This window comes from Mustela lutreola, chromosome 1 (assembly GCF_030435805.1).
Source record: "Mustela lutreola isolate mMusLut2 chromosome 1, mMusLut2.pri, whole genome shotgun sequence".
NCBI classification, from domain to species: domain Eukaryota; kingdom Metazoa; phylum Chordata; class Mammalia; order Carnivora; family Mustelidae; genus Mustela; species Mustela lutreola.
Genome location: NC_081290.1, coordinates 199328361 through 199355014, shown reverse-complemented (window position 1 = coordinate 199355014; position 26654 = coordinate 199328361). Strand labels below are relative to the sequence as shown.

Below are 26654 nucleotides of genomic sequence, written 5' to 3'. Positions count from 1 at the left end.
GGTAGCTAGCTAGTGATCAGAAATATTGGAATGGCCAAGTTCACTGGGCAACCGAGGCCTACATCCAGCCCAGGTCTAACTGGGATGTTTTTTGGAAGGTCATTCAAGACCTTGTAGGAATGGATTTTGCTAAGCCTCTGTCTCCTCACCTCTAAAATGAGGACTAGAAAAATAGATCTCTGTCTCCTTTACAGAGACACAGACAAGAGGGAATGCGTTAGCTAAGGGGCATGCGTTAGCTACAGCCGAGAGGAGATCATTCTCTTTCCCTCAGGGCCTCACCACCACTCCTCTGTGCTTCTCCTGAGTAAAACCTGTAAGAGGACAGGCCCTCAGCAGAGGGGTGGGTGGTGGAACAAGGCCTGAGTCCGGCCTCTTGGGGATGGGAGCACAAACGCTTGCCTGCAGACCTCAGACAGATGAAAATCCATTCAGTTAAAAGTGGGCAGCCTTTGGGAGGTTTCTGTTCTCAGGGGAAGGACATCCAACCTAGTCGTGGTCATTACCTAGAGTCTACCTGAAGGAAACAGACTGCAGCCATGTTTTATTTACCTCTAAGTGCTGGGAGAGGGAAAAATACTGTTGTGTTTAGTACTGATGTAGCCCTTGCTTCAGTGGAGCTGACTAAAATCTGTTCAGTCTCTGGAGCTTTTCTGAGCGGCAAGGAGGCCTCAGGGCACTTCTGAAGGATGGCATCTTTTTCTAGAAAGCCTGGCAGAAAGAGGAATGGGGCCAAGTCTGCGGCCTTTTGGCACCTTTCCTTCCTTGTTTAATGGCACTTTCTGAATAATGTGACTGGCAGGGCTCTATAACCAGCACATTGTGCGTTTTTGTGTGAGGGATCTGGGCTTATCAGATGTGACCCCACATGTCCTTGAGGGGGGAATATTTTACACTTGTCAGAATATGCTGGAGTTGTGAAAATAGGCAATAATATATGTAAACACAAAATTCTGAGTGAAACATGGCAAAATTCCTCGAGAGAACATTTTCAACGAAGAAAAGCTGCAAGCATCATCTTCTATAGCAACCCAACTTGCTGGCATTCCAAGTGTCTGTCCCCTCCCTCAAAGTCACACAGTAGGAACTAGACCCAAGGGTGGCACACTGTCCTTCCGCCATCTTGTCTCCACCTACCTCTCTCCTGCTTCATCTACCAGCACATCTTCTCTCGATCCAACCTTCTTCCCTTGAATATTCCAGACATCCCAAACCTACCTGGGCTCCCAGACTTCCAAACGATTTCTCCTTTGTCCACTCCCCACCTTGATGGCCCCTCGGGTGAAATTCCACTTTCCAGTAGCACCTCACCACCTCCATGAGGCTTCCTCCAGTCACCCCTTCTCCTCTTTATTCGTAACACTTTACGTGCGTTTACGCCTCGTGGTGTTTGTCACTGTCTTCTCTACATAAAATGTTAAGGCCCAGGGCCATGTTTTATTCATCTCTGTAACTCCCCACCCGCCTGGCACCGTGCTGTTTACGTGGCAAGGCCCTCAATAAGCTTTTAGTGGATTAAATGGAATCACCAAAATCCTCGCTTCGTTCAATTCCATTTCTTTTTTTTAAAGAGTCCCTTGACCTGGAATGTCTTACCGAGCCATGTGCTTTCATCTTCAAGGGCAGTCAGTGTTTCAGAGGAAAAGCATTTCATCTCCTGCACGCGGCTTTCTCAAAACGTCTCTGTTGCGAAACCTGCGCGGAGATGCTCTTTCCTTCTAGTCAGCTCCGTGGGATTCTCTACTCCTCCTCATTAAGCAGCATGCTTAATTTAACCACCTATCTTTCACCAGACACGGATTCTCAAGAAAATCAAGGCTTGAAGAAGGGAGAACACATTCCACTGAAGAGCCCCTCTGTCCTGTCCCTGTCGGGAGCTGGGACACCCACCTTGCCACCTGGGGGAGGGGGTGGCCGGAGACACAACAAATCTCCCTGACTTACAGATGGGAGACTAGGTCGGTGGCTGGATGAATCAAGATCCCAGCTCCGTCTCACTGTGTCCGACCGTAGCCTGTCAACCTGCTTGTCCTGCAGAAAGCGTGAGATTTTGGTGACAAAATCATGTATCTGGAAGTCTTGAACCAGACCCTGCTCAGCATTTCCTGACTGACTTTGGGACACAGGGGGCTGCCTGGGATGCGGTCCATATGGCCAAACAAGACCCCCCTCCCAGAGCCAGAGTCAAGGAGGGGGAAATATCATCCACCAGAAAAAAAAATCACAGCCACAGGGCCCAGATACTGAGTGCTAGCCTTGGAGTGCTCTTTCTGAAAAGGATCCCTGACTGGGGGGTTCACGTTTAGAGGGCTGGTGTGGGCAAGAATGTAGTAAGAGGTTCCTGATGATGAGGTGAGCGGAGTAAATGGGGCATTCCCCTCCCTTTCCTTCCACCCCAAAGGATATGTGCGCTGAGTGGAAAGTCCCTGAGTCACTCAGTGTTTGTTGCTTGAAGTCACTTTCATCTCTTGCAGCACTGGGAAAAAAGACATTCATTGAAAATCGGGCTCCTTATTGCTAAATAAAGAGTTTGTACCGTATTGATTTTTCTTGCTTGACACCGTCTATTGACTCCCTAATCTGGGAGGGGCGGACCTCCCCTTCTGTCAGCCCCGTTTCCTTCCACTCCTTCCTTCGCCTCCGTTCCCTACAGTTACACCAAAAGTTGTATTAACGCAATACCCAGGGTTTCCATCACTATGATTCCCTACATGTTGTTCACAGCTGAGCCAAGGGGTGTATTCTAAATACACTTTCTCTTCTTTATAAATGTGTGTCTTTAAGCGGAGCTAACAATTTTTGCATTTTTCTAGTTCTTTGTGTATCTATTACTCATTCCTCCTGCAAATCTCCTTCAGAACCATGAACCCCTCTTAGCACACCTCGGATGACTGATTTCCATGAGAGGCAGCCAGCCCCCAACCCGGCCTCCAGGGTGGCCCCCCCACCTCACCCAGGCACATCTCTTCACACTCACCCACGCTGGCTCCCTTAAGCATCTGTCTTGCGCTCAGGTCATGATCCACAGTGCTGAGATTGAGCAAGACAGCTGAGAGGAAGGTCCACCAGGACTGACACCTGTGGGTCACTCAGGCTGCGGGGTCTAGCCCAGCCCCCTCCCTCAGGGCTTTGTGCTGGTAAGCATCCTTTTTAAGGGTCAGTAGGCCTCCAGATGTTTGAGGAAAGGCTCAAACACAAGAGAGAAAGATCAAGACAAAACAGAAAGGGCTCCTGGAGAGGTAAAGTAGGGAGCCAAAGGAAGGTCTAAAACCTACAGTTAGCTCCAGAAAGGAAGGACTGTACTGTAGATGTGAAACAAGAATGGGAAGCTAGATCTGTTGACTATGGCACGTCACACCAGAATGTGCCCCCAACAAATCTGGTAGGACAGGTGTCAGGAACTAATGAGAAAATCCCAGAAAGAAAGAAAGCAGAGCCATTTTTAAAATAAGATTTTTATTTATTTATTATATATATAAAGAGAGAGCACAAGCAGAGGAAGCAGCAGGCAAAGGGAGAAGCAGACTCCCTACTGAGCTGAAAGCCCAACAAGCTGAAAGCCCAATCCCAGGATGGAGAATCTGCTTTCTATGAGGACTGCCAACCAATTTTCATGTTTGTAGCTGGACACGTTGGCCCTGCTGGGGAGCTCCCTGGGCTCTCCCACTGCTGGGCTCTGAGAGCTGGTCACCGGCATCTTGCTGACTTTTCCCCCAGCTCCCTCAGCCGGGACTTGGGGTCAGCTCTCGCTCCGCCCAATTCCTTTGCTCTCCTGCTTCCTGAATGTTGCAAAAATCCCTTCTTGTTCTTTGTCTTTGAGGATTTTTACTTTTTTTTTTTTTTTTTTTTTACTTTTTTAAATCCTTTAAGGGGGGCCTGGGTGGCTCAGATGGTTAAGCATCTGCCTTTAGCTCAGTTCATTATATCCGGGTTCTGGAATCGAGCCCTGAGTCCGGCTCCTAGCTCAGCGAGGAGTCTGCTTCTCCCTCTGCCTCTGCCCCTGCCTGTATGCTTTCTCTCTCTCTCTCTCTCTCTCTCTCTCTCAAACAAATAGATAAAATCTTTTTAAAAAAGATTCCTTGACTCTCATTTTCCTTGAGTTCAGGAAGGAGCAAAAATAAAAATTTGCTTAATCTAACATATTTTCATCTTAAAATTATTTTAAATTTCTTTTCCTGGGGTGCCTGAGTGGCTCAGATGGTTAGGTATCTGCTTTCGGCTCAGGTCATGATCCCAGGACCCTGGGATCGAGCCCTGCATCAGGCTCCCTGCTCAACGAGGAGCCTGCTTCTCCCTCTCCCTTTACTGTTCTCCCTGCTTGTGCTCTCTTGCTCTCTCTGTCAGATAAATAAACTCTTAAAAAAAAATTTCTTTCCTGATTCTCTGAATGAGGTGGTCAGTGCTTTGTAAAGAATATATACTGTGCCAGAAAGGGTACAGTTAGAACTGCTGGTTTTTTTTCCTTTTAATTGAAGTATAGTTGACATACAATGTTAGATTTGTTTCCAGGGCATGACAAGAACTGCTCTTGAACTAAACAGAGGCTGGACAATGCCTGAAACCTCTGCTTCCTCCCACGGGGAAATAGTGTCCTCCTGGGAGACAATCCTCTCAGTGAGATAATGGTTGGGAGGAGTTTACACATCACAGGTTGGCCTGAATTTGCACCCCCCCCCCCAACTTGGCCACTTACTAAATGTGTACCCAGAGAGGAGTGTCTTCACTGCTCCGTTGGTACACTGTTTAAAATAATGCCTATCCCCAGGGTGCCTGGTGGCTCAGTCTGTTAAGCGTCTGCCTTCTGCTCAGGTCAAGATCTCAGAGTCCTGGGATCAAATCCCATGGCAGGCTCCCTGCTACTCAGCGGGGAGTCTGCCCCTCCCCCCTCCAAACTCATGCTCTCTCTCTCTTTCAAATAAATAAATAAAATCTTTAAAAAGAAGATAAAATAAAATAATGCCTATCCCAAAGGCTTCTAGATGAATCGAGCTGGTGAGGAGGGTAAAGCCCTCCATGCAAACTGGGAGCTCAGTCCATTCTGGGCTCCCCGCTTCCTCTCTTCCGACCAGGGAGAGCTGGCCTTGACAGTGTTGCTCCTCTCCCCTTGGTCACCACACGTGCCCGCTCCCGGCCCCCAAAACGAACGTGGTTCCGCGTTGCAGACTCCCGCCTGCTTTCCCTGCCGTCTTCTCTGTGCCCCAGCTTCTTACCTCTCAGACCTTGTCAGGCGCTACCCTTTGTGGGGTGGAAGGGCTGATCTGCTTTCCCCTAAATCAGACAGGCCCCCCTAAAGAACAATTATCTCTCCAAATTGCTCCTGTCGAAATATTAGTCACAAGTCGAATAATATCTTTGAAATGTTCCAAATCTCTTTAAGAAAAGAAAAAAAGAAAGAAAGAAAGAAAGCCACGCTGTTGACTCTGGGCCTCCAACTCAGGTGCGGAGGTCAGGAGGCTCCAGGAGGCTTGAGGAGGAAATGTTGGGGAACCCCTGCAGGGATGGCACAGCTGATCGCACAGAGCCAGGGCAAAAGGAGAGGCAGTGTCCCCGCCACAGAGCCCCAGACCGCAGAGGACCTTCTCCATCGGAGGAGAGGTGAGAGAAGCAGCAGGCTAAGAAGAAGGCCGCAGAATTTCTCCAAGAGGACCGCCTGTGGGAGGAGAGATCGAGAAAATGGATCACGTTGCTTTTACGGGATAGCCAGCGTTCCATCAGGTCAAACACCCTCACTTGGATCTTATAACCAAGATTCGGGGAAATGGAAGAACGCATCAGCCCTTCCCTCTCTGTTGCTTAGCAACAGCCTCTTTCTCCTTCCCTGTGGGTCCCAAGGGGTCGTTCTCACTGGGTGGGGATGGAGGTAAGATAATTACCTGGTCTGCCTAATAATAAGACATTCTGGCTTCTTTGGGTAGGAAGTGCTTGCCTTGTAGATGAATAAAGCACTTAAGAAACCATTTATTTTCCTCGTTTGGGGTTTGTTGTATACTGTCATCAAGAATGAATGTTTACCTTCGAGAGGTGCCTGTTTGCCCATGTGGGTATTTCAAGTTGTCCGGTGGATAATTGGGGGAGTAAAAGGCATACCCGCAACTCACACTCAGATTCAGAACATTGCCTCCTGCTCTGGAAATTACATCCCTAAAGTCCTTTTTCTGAATGGTCCCATGCAACCCCGGTGTCTCGAAGAGTCAGAACCCCCTGAGATTGTCCATCCTGGTGGAAGACCACGTGCCAACCTGGGGCCTCGGAGGAGAGGCACCAAGATAGGATTAACGATGCAGAGATCTTATTTGTGGAAACACCTAGGTGAAGAAAAATAGGAAGGGAGCCAGGAGAGCCAGCCATTGAGGGAAATTCAAGGTTGACTCTGAATGAAAGAGAGAGGGAGGCAAGGCTGAGCATCCTAGCTGGTCCTGGAGTTTAAGGAAGCTCCTAAAGGGCTGCACGAAAGTTTTCCAGCTAAAGCTGTTCCTGGAGGAGCCCCTCTGCCAGCAGCAGCCTTCCTGGGTGGGCGCTGTGCTCTGTCATTGGGACTTGGACACCCCTCTCCCTGATCTTGCAGGCCTGCAGGTGCTCTCTCATGAATTCTACACCCACATTTGAGGACATGCACTGCTCGGGGCGTGGCGGTGGCGGGCAGGGGGCGTGACAGTGAACCAAGTGTTGTGAGGTTAACCTGCTATTGGGTTGGGATCCTTGGAAAAGAAGGTAGAAGGTCACAGAGCTGAGGATTGAGAAAGGAGGTATTTTGGAGAAAAGGGTGAAGCTAGAGAAAAAGGAGCGACCGTGGGAACTGGTGTACCCACAGGAGACCTTCTGTGAAGGGGGAAAAGGCATATTTAACACGAGCTTAAATCTCTCCTCTTGTTCTTTTCCTGTGGTGTTGCTCCCTGGACTAGGTCTATCACCATCCAACTTCCCCCTAGAATTGCCACTAGAAGCTTCTTGATTGACACCTCCTGTATTCTTCTCCATTTACTCTAACAACTGATTATACTTACACGTGTTTGAAAAGAGCATTTCCTTTTTCCATGTGATTGTGCATTCATTTCCACTTTATGCCCCTTATGAGAATCCTGGTGTTAACTCTATTGTATAATTGAGGGGTATCAGAATCACACCATGTGTCCTCCAAACTTTGGAGCTGCTCTCCAGCTACTTCTGTTGTTTTTAATCTCTGAGACTCCAGTAAAGTCTGAAACCTCATACCATCTAGTGTGGTGTTGACTGAAGAAGAAGGGGCAGACAATGAAGAGATTTGTGGCTCACCCACATCCAGCACCAACCTCAGCCCCCCCAACCCCTCCCTGGAAACAAAGTGACAGCTCATCAGAGAGACTGGATGCTCCAGGGGCATGATCAGCAGTGAAGTGAGTGGTGGTCCTTAGAGGATACCGTAACAAGGAGGAACAGTCAGAGAGCATCTCAGGAGGGGTAAGATAAGAGCTCCTCTCCCTCAGGATAGACTAGAGGGAGGTGGGCCCTAGGGTTTGGGATGGGAAGGAGGAAAAAAAAAGTGATGCTTGGGGTATGTTGGCTTTCATGAGTGTTTACTCAATGCCAAGTGAATCACATACATTATCTCACTCCCCACCACTGACCTTAGAGGGTGAAGATGTAGGAATTTGCCCCCAAGAGACACAGTTGGGAGTGCTGGGGGTTTCTCCCAGTCTGTTCTGTAAAGTCCCTGCTACAAAGCTTTACTTTGTGTTGGGACCAAGGAGACGCATGAATGGTCAAGAGAAGGTCAGGGCAGGCTGACCTTTTGTAGCCACTGAGTGAGTCATGAGCAGGAAAACATTGGAGGGGCACCTTGAGGACCCCCGATGCCCACACCCAGGGGGCACGTATCCTACGTGGACATGAGGGCAACCTCATGCGTTTGGCCTGGGACACTGTTAGGTTGGGCAAACTGGCTTTCTGGTTCCAAGCTATGGTTCCATAAACAAATCCTTCTTAAATATCCCGGCAGCTCAACACCTCTGGTGTATCTAGCTCATTCCACTGCCACGCCTACTCTTGTTGGATCCAGTTCTAAAGTAAACTATGTTCTTTGAGAGCTGTTGCATACCAATGAGTTGGCAGCCGGTCTGAACTGACCCACAGACTCATACAAACCAACAGGACCTCAGCACCCTCACCCGGGCTACCCAAACTCCTGGACCAGAGAGGCATAGTGTTGCCCACATCAACGGTCGGGCTGCTTTCTTGGGGACCAACAAACCGAGTTTCCTTCTCTACACTTACTCTGGCAATCCATGAGGTAAGGGGGAGAAAGTCTGCCTGGTCTCTTTGTAGAAAAAACAAGTCAATTTGGGGGGAAATTTAACCCTCTTTTCCATACCTCAAGTCTAGACAGACTGTCCACCACTCCTGGGGGATTTGAAGTGTGTTTTTAATTTGCTCACTTGATGCTCTCTATTGTATGACCACACTTGGATTACAAACTGTGAGCTTCTTCCCACCATCCCTTGGCCATTTCTCAGCCCAGAGCTGGAGCATAGCGGAAGCCTTGGGTCCCACCATGCCTGGTTCCATGGTTTTCCCTTCTTGGTAACAGAAATATGTGCAGGGATTCTGTCCCTGACAGCATCCTTTCCATGGCTTCAGGGACTTGCAAAACAGCAAACCTCCCTCAGAGCTTCTCCGTCATGAAGGCAGAGGATAAAGTGCTAATAAGATCTATTATGGAAAAGGCGCAAGGCTTATCTGGGTGAATTGTGTTGGTGAGACATTTTGCTTACCTTCCCCCAGAAGCTTCTGTCTTTGATGAAACATTGCCTGATTGTGAGTGAATGCATTTGGATTTCTCAGCGTTTGCTCAGCTCCCTAAATTTCTGCTGTGACAAATGCTCTGTGGCAGTGGGTAGCAACTGTTTCCCTGATGCTCTGCATTCTATGAGCCCGAGAGTGAACAGGCATAGAGCCCCCTTCTCCCAACATCTCTGGCACATAGATTCTAGGCAGAGTTGCTCAGAAAAAGTGTATCCTTTGCCACAGGCAAGCTTTCGGGAAATAATTTCTTTTTCATTAGTTGGGTGTACAAAATAGAGCAAAACATGGTGATGGTGGTAAGGGGGCCATTTTAGGCGAGACTTTATCCAGGTCTCCCAATTGGGACCCCTTCAATCACGGGCTTGGCTTCCTGTGTCTTGCTCTGCACTGTCCTGGGACAGTGTTAACTCAGTCAGCTTCAGTTTTTCAAAGCAGAGTGAGGTAGGGGTATCTGAGAAGGTATGAGCCAACAGAAAGAAAAAAAAAAAACATTAAAAAAAAATACTTCAAGGCATGAAGATGGATTTTCTTCTGTGTAAAGAAGCAGCCCAAATGAGTTGAGGGGCAGGGCTGAACCTGCCAGAAAAGTAGTGAGCGGATTCCTTACGAAAGGTTCTTGGAGCTTTGGTGGCATTTGGTTTTCTCTGATTTTTTAAAAAAATTTAATATATAAGATACTGTAACTGCCAAGAATGCTTTGCTCTGCAGAGCCCAAACTTGGAATTTCTCATGCATGTCACTTTCCTGTTCTCAGCAATTCATTTTTTCTATGCTAGGTTACAAATATACCCTGGACCTTTTCACAGCTCAGTGATTTTCCAAAGATTCAGCTTTGGCTCCCGTGCTTCGCCTTTTACCTGCCCCGTGACTTCTGTGGTTTTAATGCTTCCCAATTCCTCCTCATTGAGTTTTCATTGGGTTGCTTATCTGTCTCAGCAGTTTGACCCCGAGTTTAACCCAAACCCCTCTTGCTTCTACTGTTTAAGATGCTAATGATGATTATTGCCTTTCTTCTTTTCAATATGACCCTCATTAATATTATTAGTATTATATATATAGGTTTTTGTCCTCATTTGCCTTCCAACAAGCTTATAATGAGCACCTGTGATGTTGCAGGAACTGTGCTAGGTCCTGGGAAAGCACTGTATAGCCCCAGTTCTCATGGCACTTAGAGTTGAGAGGGTACACACATGGGAACAGGTGATCACGCTCCAGTAGGACACATGAATGGGGACTGCAGTGCAGCAATGTAGTCATGACATAATCACTGTATTCATGGGAAGGACATCTACTTTGCCTGAAGAAGTCCTCATGGAGACATGATCCTCAACATCCCTTGGTAGGCAGGAAGGGGCCTTCTGGGGGCAGAGGAAAAGCATTCCAGAACAAGAAAATAGCACTTGAGTCATGAGAGAGCATATGAGCGGAAGATACAAGGAATACAAAGCTGGCATAATGGGAGATAGGTGGCCCAGGGAGTGGTGAGGAACGATGACACAGGAGAAGCTGCAGAAAGAATGCATGTGAGAAGGGACCTTGTGTTGGGTGCTAAGAGGCTCGGGCAGTTTTCCTAAGGTAGTGGGAGACCACATAAGATGATATTTATATTTTAGAAAGGTCATTTTGTTTGCCAAGTGCAAGGTGTATTGGAGTGGGTAAGACCAGTGCCAGGGAAACCATTAAGAGATTCCTACGAGTCAGAACCCACAAGATTTAGTGCCAGATTGGCTGCTAGGACCAAACGTAGCTCTGAAATAGGAACCTGAGAGTCACCTGGTCTCATTCGCGAACTTTCCCCAAAGTCCAAATGCCAAACTTAGAATGGAAAAGAGCGTTTTCCTGACATTTTCCTTCACATGTCCACTATGGTCTCATGGGTACAGAGACATGAACTAATGGTTCCCGGATGTTATGGGGAGTCAGTGACTGTGTAGGACAGGTGCCAGCGGTCATTTGCTTTTCTGCTCCACTGAAATGCATGGCTCTCTGGGGAGAACGAGAGTTTTCAACAGACTGAGCCTGCATCTCTTTTTCTCTCTGGGTACCTATGCCGCCAATGCCCTGGATCCCTGCTGAACCCCTGTGTTGCCCCTTAGGAGGTCATGCAGGAAATGTGTCACTCCTTATTGTGGAAACTCGACGTTGGGACAATATCAGAAATAACGACAGAACTGTTGAAAGTTGGAAGCCCTTGAACCTACCATTAACTGTCCAAATGTATTCTCACTTTAAAGGAATCAGATCCTAAGTTGTCTTTCCTAAGGATTATGCCTGAAAGCAAGTGCTATTTTCAGTCCCATTTTGCAGGGAGGTAAAGAAGACGAAGAGGGCAAGGGAACTGAGGGTCTCCTGAGTGTTTCCAAACATGGTCATATGGAACATGATGTTTGTAAGACATGCTGGGGTTAGTGGAGATCCTGCTGCAGCTTCAGAATGCTACATCAGGCCCAGATACTCATCTCAGGCCCCATATGGTCTCAAGGGCCAGGCGTCAACGTCCTGGTGCCCATGACCCTACAGGTACACTGAAAAACTCAGGGCTGAGTAACCAGAAACAAGTCACAGGGGCAGTAAATGGCAGAGCTGTGACTCAGTGTCAGCCATATATTCCTCCTTCTTTCACTTGGCAGGTGGGTGATAGGCCTTGACCTGTTAGGCGAAGTCTCATGGTTTGTAGTATCTGGAAAAACCGGCACTGTGGGGTTTAAGTCCTGATCTACTTTAGGGTCGCCACTTTAACTCTAGAACTTTCACCCTAGAGCTGAAATAAGTCCTTGAGTCCTGAAAGGGACTCAAAGAGATTCCAGTTTAGTTTTCGTTAGACCCAAGAAGACTATGTCAGAATATGCATGCATTGCTGGTTCAAGTCACTATGGAATAAATTTATTGGCTCAGAAATCTAAGTTTGCCTTAATTAATTGGGGATAGTTGAATGTAATAATTGGTTTTAAAGACTTCTGCTCAATACCTTCTCTTTTCCCCACACCAACTGGACATTTTCAGAGGGGGAAGTGATGGTCAGCTTGATAAGGGGATTAAGGGAAAGCCCAAAGGGGATGTTTACCTTTATCTCCTGCCAGGAAAGTTATTCCAATTTTACGGGTTGAGAAAAGAAAGTACTAGACTATGATAAGATGGCCTAGGCCAAAACGTAGAGGAAAGGACATAGACCTCCCCAGTCTGCTTTATCTTTTGGGATCTATAAGATTCATGAATATTATTAGCTCTGCTCTACATAGCAAAAAAGTGGTTGACTTGATTACGTAGTTCATAATCTTCATGAACAAGCAGGGAGTATGTGGAAACTGGAAAAACAAAATGGGATGAACCATCCAACAAACATCTTTGAAAGAAAGAAAGAGGAAAGAAAGAAAGAAAGAAAGAAAGAAAGAAAGAAAGAAAGAAAGAAAGAAAGAAAGAGAAAGAAAGAAAGGAAGAAAGAAAAAAAGGAAAAAAAAGAAATAAAAATTAGCATGGAGATGTATAGAAGGTAGACCTCTAGAAAAGTCAAGAATAATCAGATAATAACCTTAAGGTCGAGGGGTTCATAGGAGTCCATTCTTGACTCCAGATGGAATGATCTTCAGCCGTGCTTGCCGAGCTTATTGTGAAGAATGTGCAGAGAAAGTGTCGCTGTCCTTGCTGTTTCTTTGTCAGAATCTATGAGCAAATAGAGAGCACTGTCCTTACCCATGAAGCTCTCTGATTCTGTTTGAGGAATAATAGAAATAATAGAAAAAAGCAAAAATAATACAGAGATTGACAGCTTCAAGACTATTGAGAGTCCAAGACTATTGACCCCAAGTCGTTGCTCCAGGAAATGCTTATTAAGGACTTGAGCTGTTAATGTAAAATTCAACCCAACAGCATCACATTTTAAAAAACAGAACATTGGAATTAACTTTAAACAATCCTTCTAAAGGTTCATCAAGCCCAGGTCACCCATTGTGCAAAAGAAGAAACTAAGGTCTAGAGAAGCAAATGGACTTGCTCAAAGTCCCCAGGGAAAACACCAGCCTGAATCCCCTCAATGTCGTTTTGGGTCAGTAACTTTCTCACTCAAAGAAGCCTGTTGTTATTTTCCTAAAACGGTTCCCAGGGGGCAACTGTCTACCTCAGTGGGCATGCGCACATATTTACATCCTGTAGTTATCAAGCCTTGTAAATTTTGCAGTCTAGTTAGACAAATGACACCCCCTTATGCTTCTAAAGGAAGCTTCTTGAATATGCTATGAAATACAAGCCAGACATTTCCATTTATTTAGAATTTCCCCAGGTCCATCACCCTCTCTCACTTGCGATTGCATAAACACCAGTGTTTCTTGGCTTGCGTTCAGGAACTGTATTTACCAGGGTGTATCAATGTGGCGCCATATCCCCAGGGAGCAGATTTAAATATGCAACACAATGCAGGTGAAAGCAACAGGTTAATACTGTCTTTGCACTTAGAACAACCAAAGCTCTCTCAGGTGACCACCCCTAGGGGAAGACTCATGGTTCACTGCCTTCGATTAAATTCTTGGGAGCTTTCTGGCTCTATCCAGATCTGCCATTTGTCCTTGAGGAGCTCGACAGAATCTGGAAACCATGTATAACTGTTGCTAACTTCTCCCAGGAAAAGACTCCCCAAAATTTGGTCCCTTGGAGTTCAAGTCCAGTGATGTTATGTTCAGAGAGAAAAGAGTAATCCCAGCTTTGTGCTGGACGGCGCATTCAACCATTTCAGGGATCAAGGTATTCTGATGCTGTTAGGGATCTGGACCGCTGATGAATTATGCATACAGGAGAGAGCTCAAACTGGATTCAGAGATAAGTCACAGGAATGGTCCGAAGGTCACCTCAGAAGGCCTCTGGGGAAGTCCAAGCTGTGTTGGGCTTTTCTAAAGGGTGAAGACACAATCCCGATCCTGCCGAAGTTTCGGTCTCACTGGAAGGATGGGTGTGAGTGACGGGCATAAGTATGGCACCTTCTCACTAATGGGTCTCTCTTCCTGAGTCTGTTTCTAGGGTGGCCTGAGTGAGATGGAGTGCTTGGTCTCCTCTCGCAGCTACTCCATCTTCTCAGATGGGGAGAAGAGAAGCCCTGAGAGGTCCTAACTGAGAGTGCTCACGTGAGCCAGGCCTGAGAATCCCTTCAGGGGCTGGGGCTCTCTGTGCTCCTTGGCCTTGCACAGATCCCTTGTGTGGGAGAGTCAAGGTTTCCTTCCCGAACCAAAGCTAACCCTCACTGCTGTTAAGACTCTGATGAGATGAAGTCCACTGAGGAAAGAGGCTAGCTAAGAAGTGGAGAAAAACGTGCACAGGATTTGGATTTTATTCAGCTTTTTATTCACGTGTTCTTTTGGCTGGGTGTTTCCCGTCTGGTGGATTTCTACGGACTAAGATGCTTCTTAAAGTGTCTAGTGGCAGTGAAAGGAGGGGAGGCGAGGGCTGCGTGCTGGGTCCAGGCTGGCCCCTAGAGCAATATGAAGTGGGGAGATCCAGCACTCGGGACACAAAGTGACCCCATTCCTCCCGGGGACTCTGCTTAGAGTGGCAATGAAGTGAAGATGGGAAATGGGTCATCCTTTGAGGTTGGCCAAGGGTGGTGGGCTAAAATTGCTTTCCAATAGAAGCAGGGGCTGGTTTTCTCCTACGTACTGAAGACAAGATGACCGTGGGTTGAAATCTCAGCCTCAGAATTTGAGTAGATACCAAGGAGAAGATTGGGCTGTAGAGGTGTTGGAAGCCAGGAAGAGATCTCAGAGGGACCTGGAGTCCTTATGCAATCATGGAACCCATGTCCATCTGTCTGGGAGGTGGTTCAAGGGCTGCTGGCCTACAAGTGGGGCACGTCTCGGTGCTCTTGGAAGTCTCTTCCCTTCCTGAGTCCTGGAAGGGGGCTTAGCATGAGCTTCTGACTCTTGTCTTATGTTCCTGCACCACAAACACGAATCCCCAGTGACACTGTGTCTAGTGGCTTCAAGAAACAGATACGTTTTTCTAATGACACTCAGTGTAATCGTGTCCTAGGGACAGCTGCTTCTGGCTACCTCCCCATGTTCCAGCCTTTCTTCTGACTGCCGGGATCCACAGGATAAATGAGTCTTCTAGCTCTCTTCCTGCCTGAGGCTGCAAATACGTCAGAGGTGCCATTAACCCCAGGCAGCCAAGAGGTCAAGGCATCCTCCCATCTCCCCTGCCACCTGCCCCTCTCGGCCCTGCTGCTTAAAGCTTTGGCCTCCTCATTCCTGAATATTGGCTGCTCTGTTCTAAGGGCTCCAGCCCCTCCGGTGGTGCCATTCCAACCCCCCACCCCAGCTCACCGCTTCATCATCACGGAGTCTGGCCTGCAATGGTTCTGTCAGTGTGCTTAGCCATGTGAGCAAGGGGGCCCCGGGGACTCCAACAGCCAGACCACAGAAAGGCCCATTTCCAAATGCAGATATGGGGAAAAAGCCAGGCATGTGTCATCATTGACTACAGACCAGATGCCCGGCCACAGGGGGCCCTGCCTGTGACCGTGACCGAGGACGGAGAGGAGGGGCAGCTCCCGACAGAGAGAGGCTGTTTCCATCTCTGCTCTGCTGACTCTCCCGACCCCGGGATCTGTAGAAGTAATCCTCCTGTGCACAGCATGTTTCTGCTTTTCAGAATATTCTAGGCACGGCCAGCAATGTGGCCCCCATGGCTCATGGAGGGAAATGACTGTCTTGGGGCCTGGTCACCTGAGTTGGTCAGGGCAGAGCTGGGTCCCCCCCACTCCGGTCTCTGCGGATTTTCCTCAACATCACTCCTGGATTTCAGAGCCTCTCACTTTCTGGAGCAGCTCCAGACTGTCTCCTCCCTTCTGCTCTCCTTGCATCCTGATAGCTCTTGGTCCTGCAGTGAAAACCTCCAACCTGCGCGTCCCTAGGCCTCCTAGTCAAGACGATGCGGGCCCTATGTTCCAACTGGTGATACCGCCACTTTTCTTAAGAGAGAATCTTCTAGAATCCCTGACAAACGGAGAACAGAGAGGCTTCCCAAGTTCCCCAAACGCTCCCTTTCTGCAGGTGACATCCACTTTTAAAAGGTACCCATTTCCCCACATATCTACCCCTCCCTGCTACACCTGTGAAGTATCCGGCTTTTATCTGAGGCAGACAGTTACTGCTTCTGTTTTAAATTGTCAACATAGGCAAGACTCTTCACTGGAAAACAGCTACAACACATGTCATCCTTTCAGTCAAACATTCTTCCTTATGTCTAACTGAGCTCCCTCTGGCTAAGTTCAAACTCACTTTTATATAGTCTGTCACTCATCCATCTGAATTTTCCCAAACACAGCATCATTTTATCTGTATGGTGACCCCGGGAGATAGCTATTCCTGTTACTATTATTTGACAGATGGAAGAACTGAAGCTTGATTTGTGCCCATTGTAGGTTGGAGGCAGCTCCTTTCAGAACTCTCCAGATTTTCTAAGTCTGCCTGAAATTCGAGAACTCACTGAGCAGTACCCTGGGCTGGTTGGGAGCGAGGGAGCCTGGCTGGCCCGGATGGGTTTGTGAGGAGGCTGCTTTTGAGCTTGCCCTTGGCCCCAGTGAGACCTTTCCTCTCTCATCTTGGCATTGTTACCCCCCAGTTTTGGTGCCCTATGCCCCCCTGATTACTGATACTTGCCAATGTCACCCCCGATTACTGTGGCTTTCTTAACCCTTAGCACGATCTATAATTACCATGATTATTTGGTTCCTTTTTATTATCTGTCCATCTCTCTCCACCTCTCTGAATATCAGTCTTATTCATATTATATCCCAGGTTCCTCACACAGATGGTAGACTCTGAATAAGTATTTATTAACAGAGGGACAAGGAACAACAAGAAAAGGAAGAACAAACAAGAAGGATAGAAAGAAAGGAAACAATTGGAAGGCCTTTCCTTCCCTTTGGTTTTCCTTTCCTACCATGGACATCAGAATTCATGCATCATATGGGCCAAATCTTATGGGACTTGTGGTAGAAGGATCTAGAAGGCTGGGGTCCTCATTCCAGCTCTCCTCCTCCCTTGTAAAATAGAGATAATGATATCTACTTCATGGGGTCACCCTGAGGATTAAATGAAATAATTTCTGCAAAACCAGATTCTGGCTCATGGTAGGTATTTAGCAAGTGTCATTCCCTTTTCCCTGCAGTAATTTCAACCTTCCAACCTGAGTCCTGCACAGTAAAATCAAACCCTGCAGTGTGCCTCCAACCATATATGAAAGGCTATCTGCCCAGCTGGTATGAAGATACATAGAGAATACACAGCCAGCCTTCTGTCTGTGCCAAAGAAAGTCACATTGAAGAGATGCATTTTAATGAGTTTCTTCCAGTAATTAAACCCAAGGGACACATAAAGCAGCTGAAACCATGGTAGGCTGAATTCTAACTTTCTAGCTCTGTGAACTTGGATTAATAGCTTGGCTTCTCTGATCTTTGGTTTTCCCCTCCACACACTTGGAATAGCAATGATGTTGTGTATGTCATCGAGTAGTTGTAACTGTTGAGTGTATGCATGGAGAGCGCCTGGAAAGTAGTAAGGTCCCTAAGTGTTAGCTATTGTTGATCCATGGGTTAGAGGAAAAACTACCCCCCATACTAAACTAGATTCAAGAATATATCATGGAGCCTTCCTTAATTGCCAGTTACTTTTATTCATCCTTTTGTTTTGTTTTTATAAGGAAGTTCCACACCCAGCATGGAGCCCATCACTGGGCTAGAACTCATGACCCTGAAATCAAGAGCTGAGCTGAGATTGAGTTGGCCGCTTAACCAATGGAGCCCAGGAACCCCTCCTTTCATCTTTAAATAATATTGAAAGATACAACCTCTTCCTGTTTTCATTCATTCATCACTCCATCCATTCAACAAACACTAGCTATAGCCACAGAATCGTGTGCCATTCTAACAGTGGCTAATTGTCAGTAAAGTACGGTGGTGTGTGCTTGGCTTAGGTAACGGTTCTTCTCTGTATCTTTCCTTTCAAGGCTCAGCCTTGGACTGTACACCCCATGGAGGCCTGGGGCTTTTCTCTGGATTCTTGGGCTTGGCCAGTAACGCACACTGTCTCCTTGCTTCCAGCTACCCTTGTGCACCCACAGGGGCCAGCCCAGCACCTCACTGCTCCCCTGCACTGTGCTCCTGCTTTCTCCATTTCGGCCACATCTTCAGCTTCTCCAAGCTTCTGCATGTGGTTCAGCTGCTTTTGCACTCATAAAAACGTTAACCCAAGACCAAGTGAATCTATGTTAAAAATGGGTGGTTTTCTGAGCATGTAAATGAGTTCTCAAAACCACGTGCATTTCTTCTCCGCATTTCCAAGGACCACAATGGGTTCGAAACACATGAGCTATATGTGCCACTATGCACTGTAGAAAATCTAAGCTTAACTTTGAAAGGAGGAAATAATGAGGAAAATAATGCCCGCAAATGCACGGGTTGCTTCTGAATACACATAATCATCCCTGCCACTGATAGGCATTGGCATTTCTGAATTCACCACGTGTCATTTTCATATCCTGACTGGATGTTTATTTGGTCATTAGTTAGGTGAGCAAATAAAAAATGTGTTCAGCTGTAATTTGGAGGAAAATCTCTCCTTTCTCTCTATCTCTCTCTTTCTCGTGCACAGCCCCATGGGTCCACCACATTGTCCTTTGAGCCAGGGGAGAACATGGACTTTCATTCATTCAAGAAATATTTGTTGAGTTCCCACTATGGATGCAGAGGACAGTGAGGTGGGCTGCTCTCTGGGAGGGTATGTTCTAGCAAAGGCGAGATAGACAGGAGGTAAACACGTAATAAAGAAGCCAACAAAGAAGATGACACCTGTAGTGATAAGAGGTGGGAGGAAGCTAAAACAGAATGGAGTGGCAGGTTGGTGAGGCAGGGGGCACCCTCTTAGATTGGACGCTGAGGGGTCTTGTTGCTGGAGGGTGGTGTAGTTGAGTGTCGAGGGATGGGAAGGAGCTGGAGATGGGAAGACCCAGAACAAGGCATTCCCCAAGGAGGGAGCAGCATGCTGAAAGACGAGGGCAGGAGGTAGCATAGCAAGCTGGAGCAGCAGACTTGATGGAAAGACTGTGATACGAGGTGGGGCTGGGAAGGAGGGCAGAGCTCAAGTCATGTGGGGCCTCGAGGAAGCCAAGAGAGGCTTCAGCAGGACAGCAACATGATCTGATTTGGGGAATGCACCACGGGCAGGAGGGAGAACCAGCAGAGGGAAACTATAGCCCACTCATGAACTTAAATGTCATTTGGGCAAAGGTGGCAGCAAGGGGGATGGAGTGAAGACCGATAGGTTCTGGATATGGCCTGTCGAGAGAGCGGACGAGACCTGTAGATGAATCTTGCTGAGGTGGGGATGAGAGAAAGAAAAGAGTCAAGACTGAATAGGGTTTTGGTTGAAGTAGTGGATGGTGGTGCCATTGATGGAGCTGAGGAAGGCCCCAGTTAAACAAAATCAGTTAGAACACAGGTGTATTAGGGGCTAAGAAGAAAAGGAGGAGGGTTATAGGAACATTTTTTTGGAGCATTTTCAACCCAAGAGGAACATACCCAGACGGGCCGCCTGGGTCTTCCACAGAGAAAATGCACCTCCCCTCCTCCCCAAATCCAATGGTGACAGGTCCTCAACCCCTGCTAAGAGTTTTTAGAGAAAGGTGCCATCACCAAGGCCTGGGCTCCAGCTGCCTCTGGATCTGGAAGTCTGGTCCGGCTAACCTCTGAGGAAATTCAATTGGTTTGGCACAATTGCATCTTCATGGGCTAATCGAATTGCATCCATTTATGGGCAATCTTTATTTATTTATTTTTTTTCCTTCTTGTCCTCACCCTTTTCTTCCTTTGTTAACTTTCCTCTAGCAGCAAAATAGACAAAATCTTCTTCTCTGGGCCTCAGGTCTGCAAAAATAGGCCTCAGCAGTCCTCTTTAAAGCAGCCTAAAGCTACTCCCCATCCCAGAGGTTCTGGCGGGAGAGCCAGCTCGGTGAGCCAGAGAGAACAGAGGTAAGGGAGGCAGAAGGATCCTACCCAGGCCTGGCATCTCCCCCAGGCAAGACTACATGACCTCCTCAGCACTTCCTGCGCAGTTCATGGAGGCCCTGCTGGTCCTTGAGCTAGCTACCTGCTCAGATATAGACATGGGGATTCATATTATTCCCCAAAAACCGACTCAACCTTTGGCTGCCTCTTCATCAGACCTCCTCCTCCATCCTCTAACCTGACATTATTAAGTTTTTAATGTGAGGGACCCTCTGCTGGGTGTTCTTACACGGATTCTTACCTCATTATTGTGAAACAAGTATTCCTAGTTCCATTTTTTAGGGCGAACACTCAGGTTCAGAGAAGCGGATTAATTTATTCTGTTGACTAGTAGAAAAAATAGAGCCCAAGCCTAGGTTTCTGTCACCTTCCGGCCCACCTCCGCACTACCTTCAGGACATCTGTCGAACCTCATCCATGTTTTGCCAACCCCACCAACCAGCTTTCTGCAATGATGTTCTCGGTCTCCGTGTTGCCCCCAGCTTGGACCTCACGTCCCTCCTGGGTGCCAGGGGGCCAGCATTTCGGTCAGTGCCAAGCCCCGAGGTCAATTCCTTGTCATTGCTCCTGGTTTTCCCTCCATCCCGTCTTCTCCATCTTGACCAGCACAGCTCAGGTCAACCTTAGCAAGATGGATCACGGCAGGACTAAAATGATGTTGGAAAAACCCATCACTGAAAAAGGAGACAGTTACTGGCAGTATGGCGGGTATGTGGATGGACAAGAACCAGAAAAAGGCGGTGTTGGCGGGACGGTACATCAGTCAGGTCTGGCCGAGCAGCAAAACAGGCACATCAAAAAGAGAGAAAGAGGGATAAGAAAAGAAAAAAAAAAAAAAAAAAAAAAAAAAAAAAAGAAAAGGGAAAAAAAGGCAAATATAACTCACGATGAGCTCTGGGATCTTTATTGTGACTTTTCTTTCTTTTTTGTTTTCCAGGCTTAATCAATTGCATTGGGAAACCAGCTGTGTAAAAACGCAGGTGGGCACTCCATCCCGGACCAGTCCTCCACGGAGCTGGAATTCGGGCTGACCCAGGACCACGTGTTGCCAGGACAGAGACTCCGTGGCGCCTGCTCTCACTCTCCAGGTAGACGGAACTCCTCTCCTTTCCTAGGAATGAGTGTTCTTAACAGGGCAGGGGCTATGCTTCACTTTCTTCGCTCCAAATCATCATTTATTTATGATACTTGATAAGATCAGCTTTGGTCCTGCGTCTGTGTAATCATGCGGTCCCTATGATCTATATTAGTCCAGGTGAGGATTTTTTTTTTTTTTTTTAAGGCAGACAGCTGAACATAGAGACAGGGTAGCCTGATACATTCTTTCTTGATCTTGATAGGAGCAAGGAAGCATGCAAGGAAATCTCTTTAAAAAAGACAGAGAGAGAGAGAGAGAGGAAGGGACCAGCCTCCAGGAACGCACAGTGGGTGGTTTTCTGTGGTTTCCTGTTGAGATCCTGAATGTAGGCTCCCCACAGCTGTCCCCTCAGCAGACAACCACAGAAGCACCAAAGACCACCTCCCCCCTACAAGCCAATAATCCAATCATGCTCCACATCCCTTTAGCTTCTCTCTTTGGTGTGTGTGAGGCAGAGGGAAGGAATGATATGGGAGGGATGTGGGAGCGAGGAGGGGCTTTAATGGGTCCCATGGGATTCCAGCTTATCTGTGAGGTAGTGAGTGTTGAGTCTCCACAGAGGTCGGTATAAATAAGACTCAGATTATTACCCTGGCTTAGGATTAAAACAAGGGCCATGGGTAAGAAACAAGATGCTAGGAAAAATGAAAATAAAACACATACTGAGAGGAGGAGAGAGAGGGAGAGGGTGAAATTGAGCTCCCAGGAGAGCATGAGAGGATGAACAAGCAATGGGGGACATGTGAGCATGGGGGAGGGGCGCTGCGTGGGGGCTGGGCCGTGGTGTCACAGAGTGAGGTCAAGATCACTTCCAGGCATTCCATCAGAGAGCCTGCAAGTCCGTGGACCTGCCTGCTTTGGAGAACTGCATATCTGGGTCCCAAGCACATGACTTTGGCCTGACCTCCAGGCCTGGGAGGTGTGAGGGGCCGGTCCAAATGGTCCTTTACCCTGGAACTGCCAGGCCACGGTCATACCAAGGGTGGTTCTCAGTTCTGTGGAGCCCAGGGGAAGGTGTAGGGATGGGAGGCACCCACATTCTGCCTCAGCCTCTCCACTGATCACCACCTGGGCAGGATTGGAAAGAAGGATTTCACCCACAGGTGTGGGGAGAAGAGACATCTCTCCAAATTCAGGTAGACTTCCTGTATGGGAGTGAGGACAAGCAGAAGAATCTCTCTGTACCTCCGGGCTCTTGAGAACAAGACAGTGGTGCTGCAGAATCGCGGTGGCCACTGGCTGAAGGAAGGAGGTGCCCCATGCAGCCCAGGGCCTAAGAAATGCCTAGCGCAGTGCTTCTGGCTGGGGCTGGAGGACAAAGGAGGAAGCAGAAAACAAGAAGGGATGTTTGTTGAGTCCCTACTGGGCAATAGGCCACTTACATGTGTATTTTTTCTGAATACTATAGTATAATTACCAACCATATAGTCCTCCACTTAAAGTATACAATCATGGTTGCTTTGCATGTTCACAAAGCTGTGCAACCATTACCGCACAATGTCAGAACACAGTCATCACAGCACAAAGAAACGTCATAGCTACTGGCGGGCGTTCCCCCTTTCCCTCCTCACCTCCTCCAGAAGCTACCAGTCTAACTTGCTCTCTGCAGATTTGCCTAGTGCAGACATTTGTAGAGATGGAATAATGCCACATCTGGCTCATTCTACCTTACAGAACACTTCCAAGACGCTTCCGTGTTGTAGTACTTCATACCTTTTTCAGGGCTGAGCAATATTTCATTGTACCGCCGTGCCTTGTCTTGCCTGTTGACTCGTGAGCTGATGGGCCTTTGGGTGGTCTCCACTTTCTGGCACTTGCAGATAATGCTGGTATCAACATTTGTGTGCCAGTCTTTGTGGACACTGTGCATTTTCCATGTAACCCCCATAACGATAAAATGGGCATTATCGTCACTGATTTCTTAAGAAAAACTGCAGCTCAGTGAAGTTAAATGACCATTTTTGAGACAGGGAAGCTTCTTTTGATTCAGGTGGACGAGGCTAGAAGAGCCGAGAAGGGGAAATGCGGTGGAGTTCCACTGCACCTTACCAGGTTGTGACACACACCATTGAGTAAAAAGAAATGGCAGGAATGAGAGAAAGTGCGTCAGCAGGGCCGCTGTGTGCTCTGTGGGCCTCCTCTCAGAAAGCTGGTCCTGCTGGCAGGGCCCTTGGGTCTGGGAAATGTCCTTCCTTTCTCGTTTCAGTGGCAGTTGTGAGGATTGGTCAAGAGCAGTTTGAGACTACGGCTGGAGCAGCTCATCAGGCTTGTGAGGAGTCAGGTGGGAAGCGTCTGCAGCAGTGCCCATCCCGAGAGGGTGCCTGGGGTGGGCTCGGCCTAGCAGCAAGGGCCGTGAGGAGGGGAATTCAGCATGGGCCAAGGGCGGCTCTATGGAATGGCATGACGGGTCACTGAGGCTGCTGGCTCTGCTTCTTTCTGCCTCCAGGGCTTTCCCAGAAAGTGCTTGGACATGGGAGTGTGGGTGACGTGACGTCCCATTAATGCAGCTCCGATGGCTAAGCAGAATCAAGCCAAAGCTGGTAATCATTGACCCTCGGAAGCTCCCTGGGGCAGAGCCGTAGAATCAACAGGAACACGGGCTCTCCAGCAAATCTCCTGGTCTGTGGTTTATCTGAGAGCCTTGCCCTTCCCGTCACCTTTCTGGGAAGCGTGTTGCTCCTGCAGCTTGGCACAGAGAATCCCAGAGTGAAAGGCATGGCAGATGATAAATGTCATAGGGACTGTCAGTGTGTGGCAGACTCTCAGTGGAAAGGAAATTAGAGTTGGACTGAAACTGAGGATGCTAAGGGCTCGATCACGTTCCATGTTCAGGTTGTCATCAAAGCTCTTTCCAGCCATTTGCAAGATTGAAGCAAATGTTCCTATTTCTCAGATGAACACAGTGATAGGTTAGGTGGCACCCAGTGACTGACGTAAGCAATGTAAGTGATGTGAGTGACTGACTCCAGATCCAAACCGCACGTACCCACTTCTTCAGTCCTGCCTGGGAACCACTTGAGGCAACCCTCATAGGGGATCTTAAACATAAGCAAGAATGTGAAATGAGAAGGCATCCAGAGCTTCCCTCCAAACTCAAGAACCCAGTGTTCTGTGCCTTCTCTTTTGCATCATCTATGAGAGCTGGGCTATCCCACCAACCTGAGACCCTTCACGTCGGGCATGGCATCATGAATTCTAGTCTCTGGGTGCCATCACTCAGGCATTAGCTGAATTGGGCCATTATTTTAGAAATTTTCAAGGGTCGGAATTCTGTATGTTCTCTTGAAAACAAAGTGGAATCTCCTGTTGGGAACACTCAAGGAAGTATGTTCAGAATGTCCAGTCCATGGGGAATTTATTCGTTTCTGGGCTGGAAAGACTGAGTCGACGTAACACCAACCCAAACCACGGAGAACTATAAGGGTCACACTAATAACAGAATTCCAGCACTAATAACAAATACAACTTTTTGTAAACATTTAAATTATTTTACGCAATCCTGGTGCCATTTGAGATGGGTGGCTCAAAGATGAAATTTAAGAATTATTTCATTGTACATGTGCACAGTTTTCAGACAAACAAACTCCCCCAACACATACTTTTATAAGATAAACAAGGAAGAGGATGATTGTTTTATTTGCAAAAATCATTCTTCACTTTCTAAAAATCCAGTAAAAGATTTTTTAAGATACTTAATATCTTAACACCTAAGCAATATGACTTAATATATGCAAGTGATTTCTGTTCACATACCATCTTTTGAGAATACCATATGTTGGTTCTAGATTATACATCCAGACCTGAACAAAGATGTCTGCACTGTCACGATTTCTTTTGAGTAGACATGAGAATAAAAAGGCCATGAGACTAGAAACATCTTTGGGTCATTGTGTTAATTCCATTTTCTGTCACAGGTTCATTAGAAACTAGAATTCAGGGGCGCCTGGGTGGCTCAGTTGGTTAAGTGTCTGCCTTTGGCTCAGATGATGATCCCGGGATCCTGGGATGGAGCCCCCCATTGGGTTCCGTGCTCCACAGGAAATCTGCTTCTCCCTCTCCCTCTGGCCTTCCCCTCTGCTCATGCATGAGCGCTCTCTCTCTCTCTCAAATAAGTAAATAAAATCTTAAAAAAAAAAAAAAAGAAAGAAACTAGAATTCAACAGGTAGGATAGTGACCCTCAAGAGGTCTGACCAAAGTGCACATGAGGGGTCTTAGAACTGATCCTTCCACCCTTTCCTTTATAGAGGGATCCCATCTGCTTCTCGGACAGATTGACTGAAATTTCACCCAGGATCCTCTAGGGATCTGTCCTCTCTCTTCAGTCAACAACACGTTTGCTGTATTTTACCAGGTGTCTTTCCTAATGGGCTTCCACCCTGATCCTATGTGCATCCTGACAAAGGCAATTTGGTAAATTCCAAACCCAAACCTGGGAGCTCTGTTGGCTACTGCAAGTTTTGGTGGAATGTGGAGCTTTGAAAGTCATCTCCTGACCCTCTTAAGAAGAAGCAAGGGGCTTGATGCTCACATTGCCTTCTCAGTAAACAAGGCAGTAGACCACCCAAGCTAGAACAAAACCAGATAAGAGTTTGGTTATGAGGAGCCCAAGGCCACAAGACCCAATCATCTGCCTGGTCCAAGTGCTGCAGAGACTGAGTCCCGCCAACAGAGAGCAGTGTTAGGTTCTGTTCACCTCCCCATATCCCCTTCTTCGAACCAAGCACTTTGAGTCTTTCACACCTTGCTGGAGCTATTTATTTCTTGACGAATGTTTCTTGAGGATCTACTCTAAGCTGTCACCGGGGATAAAGCAATGGAGGGCATGGACAGGGTCATTGCTGCCAAACCACCACAGAAGAAAATGTGTAGGTTGAAATGACTGTAGAAACTATACCCCGCCCCCAAAGAAAAGAATACAATAAACTATTATAAGGGGAAGGAATCTGATGTGAATGGGGAAGTCATAGCCAGGGACTTTTGTCTCTTTGTGAACCTGCCATTTAAGTTTCTCTCTGAGACATGGCCTTCAGGTTGAACCTAAGTACCCATTCTGGGGTTGGGAGGAGGGAGAGTGGAGTTCCAGTGTCCCCTGTGTGTCTTCCTTTGTCTGTGTCCTCACTGTTGCCCAGGAATGACCTTGGCCACTCAATTAGTGTTGCTGAACTGACCAACTCCAAAGCCTGGGTGCTTTGCCTTTCTGCTCGAGCAGTGAGGACCCCAGGCTCAGCTCACTATCACTGGCAGGGTTTCCTCTTCCACTGGGGAGGAAGATCCCTATGCCCCCTCACTAGCCTCACTGTCAATGAACTTCTGACTGTGGACGGTGATGTAACTGCACTCTAGAGGTATCTGGAAATGTCTCCAAATGGAAGATGTCATTGCCATTACTTCAGATCATCACCAACAGTTGGCTCAAGCCAAGACAATCTATAGAAGTTTCCAGAGAAAGCACCATGCTTAACAGTACATCTTCAGCTGCTTCCACAATCATGTCCTAATTACTTTGACATAGTGACCCTTCCTGAACTCTTCCCAGCATTATGAGACCCTTCTTGTGACTTTGGGGCCCATGGCCTTTTCCACCAACGTGTACCTGTGGATCTAGTACAGTTGGCTCTGGGCCCTCTCCATGGGGGTCCCAGGGCCTTGCACACACTCTTCCTCTCTCCCCTTTTCTAGTGCTTTTGCTG

At 47.5% G+C, this 26654-nt stretch overlaps 1 protein-coding gene across 3 annotated transcripts in view; it reads left to right on the top strand.

Annotated features, from left to right (window-relative positions):
- Window positions 1-8012: 8012 nt before the first annotated feature.
- Window positions 8013-26654, top strand: part of KCNJ1 (potassium inwardly rectifying channel subfamily J member 1) — a 29675-nt gene continuing 11033 nt past the window's right edge. Inside the window, exons 1-3 of one of the 3 annotated variants that reach the window (XR_009356640.1) lie at window positions 8013-8266; window positions 20763-20913; window positions 23170-23244. The gene's annotated coding sequence lies outside the window, so the exon portion shown is untranslated. The remainder of the gene's footprint in view (window positions 8267-20762; window positions 20914-23169; window positions 23245-26654) is intronic. The other 2 variants (XM_059184788.1, XM_059184780.1) reach the window with 2 other exon arrangements.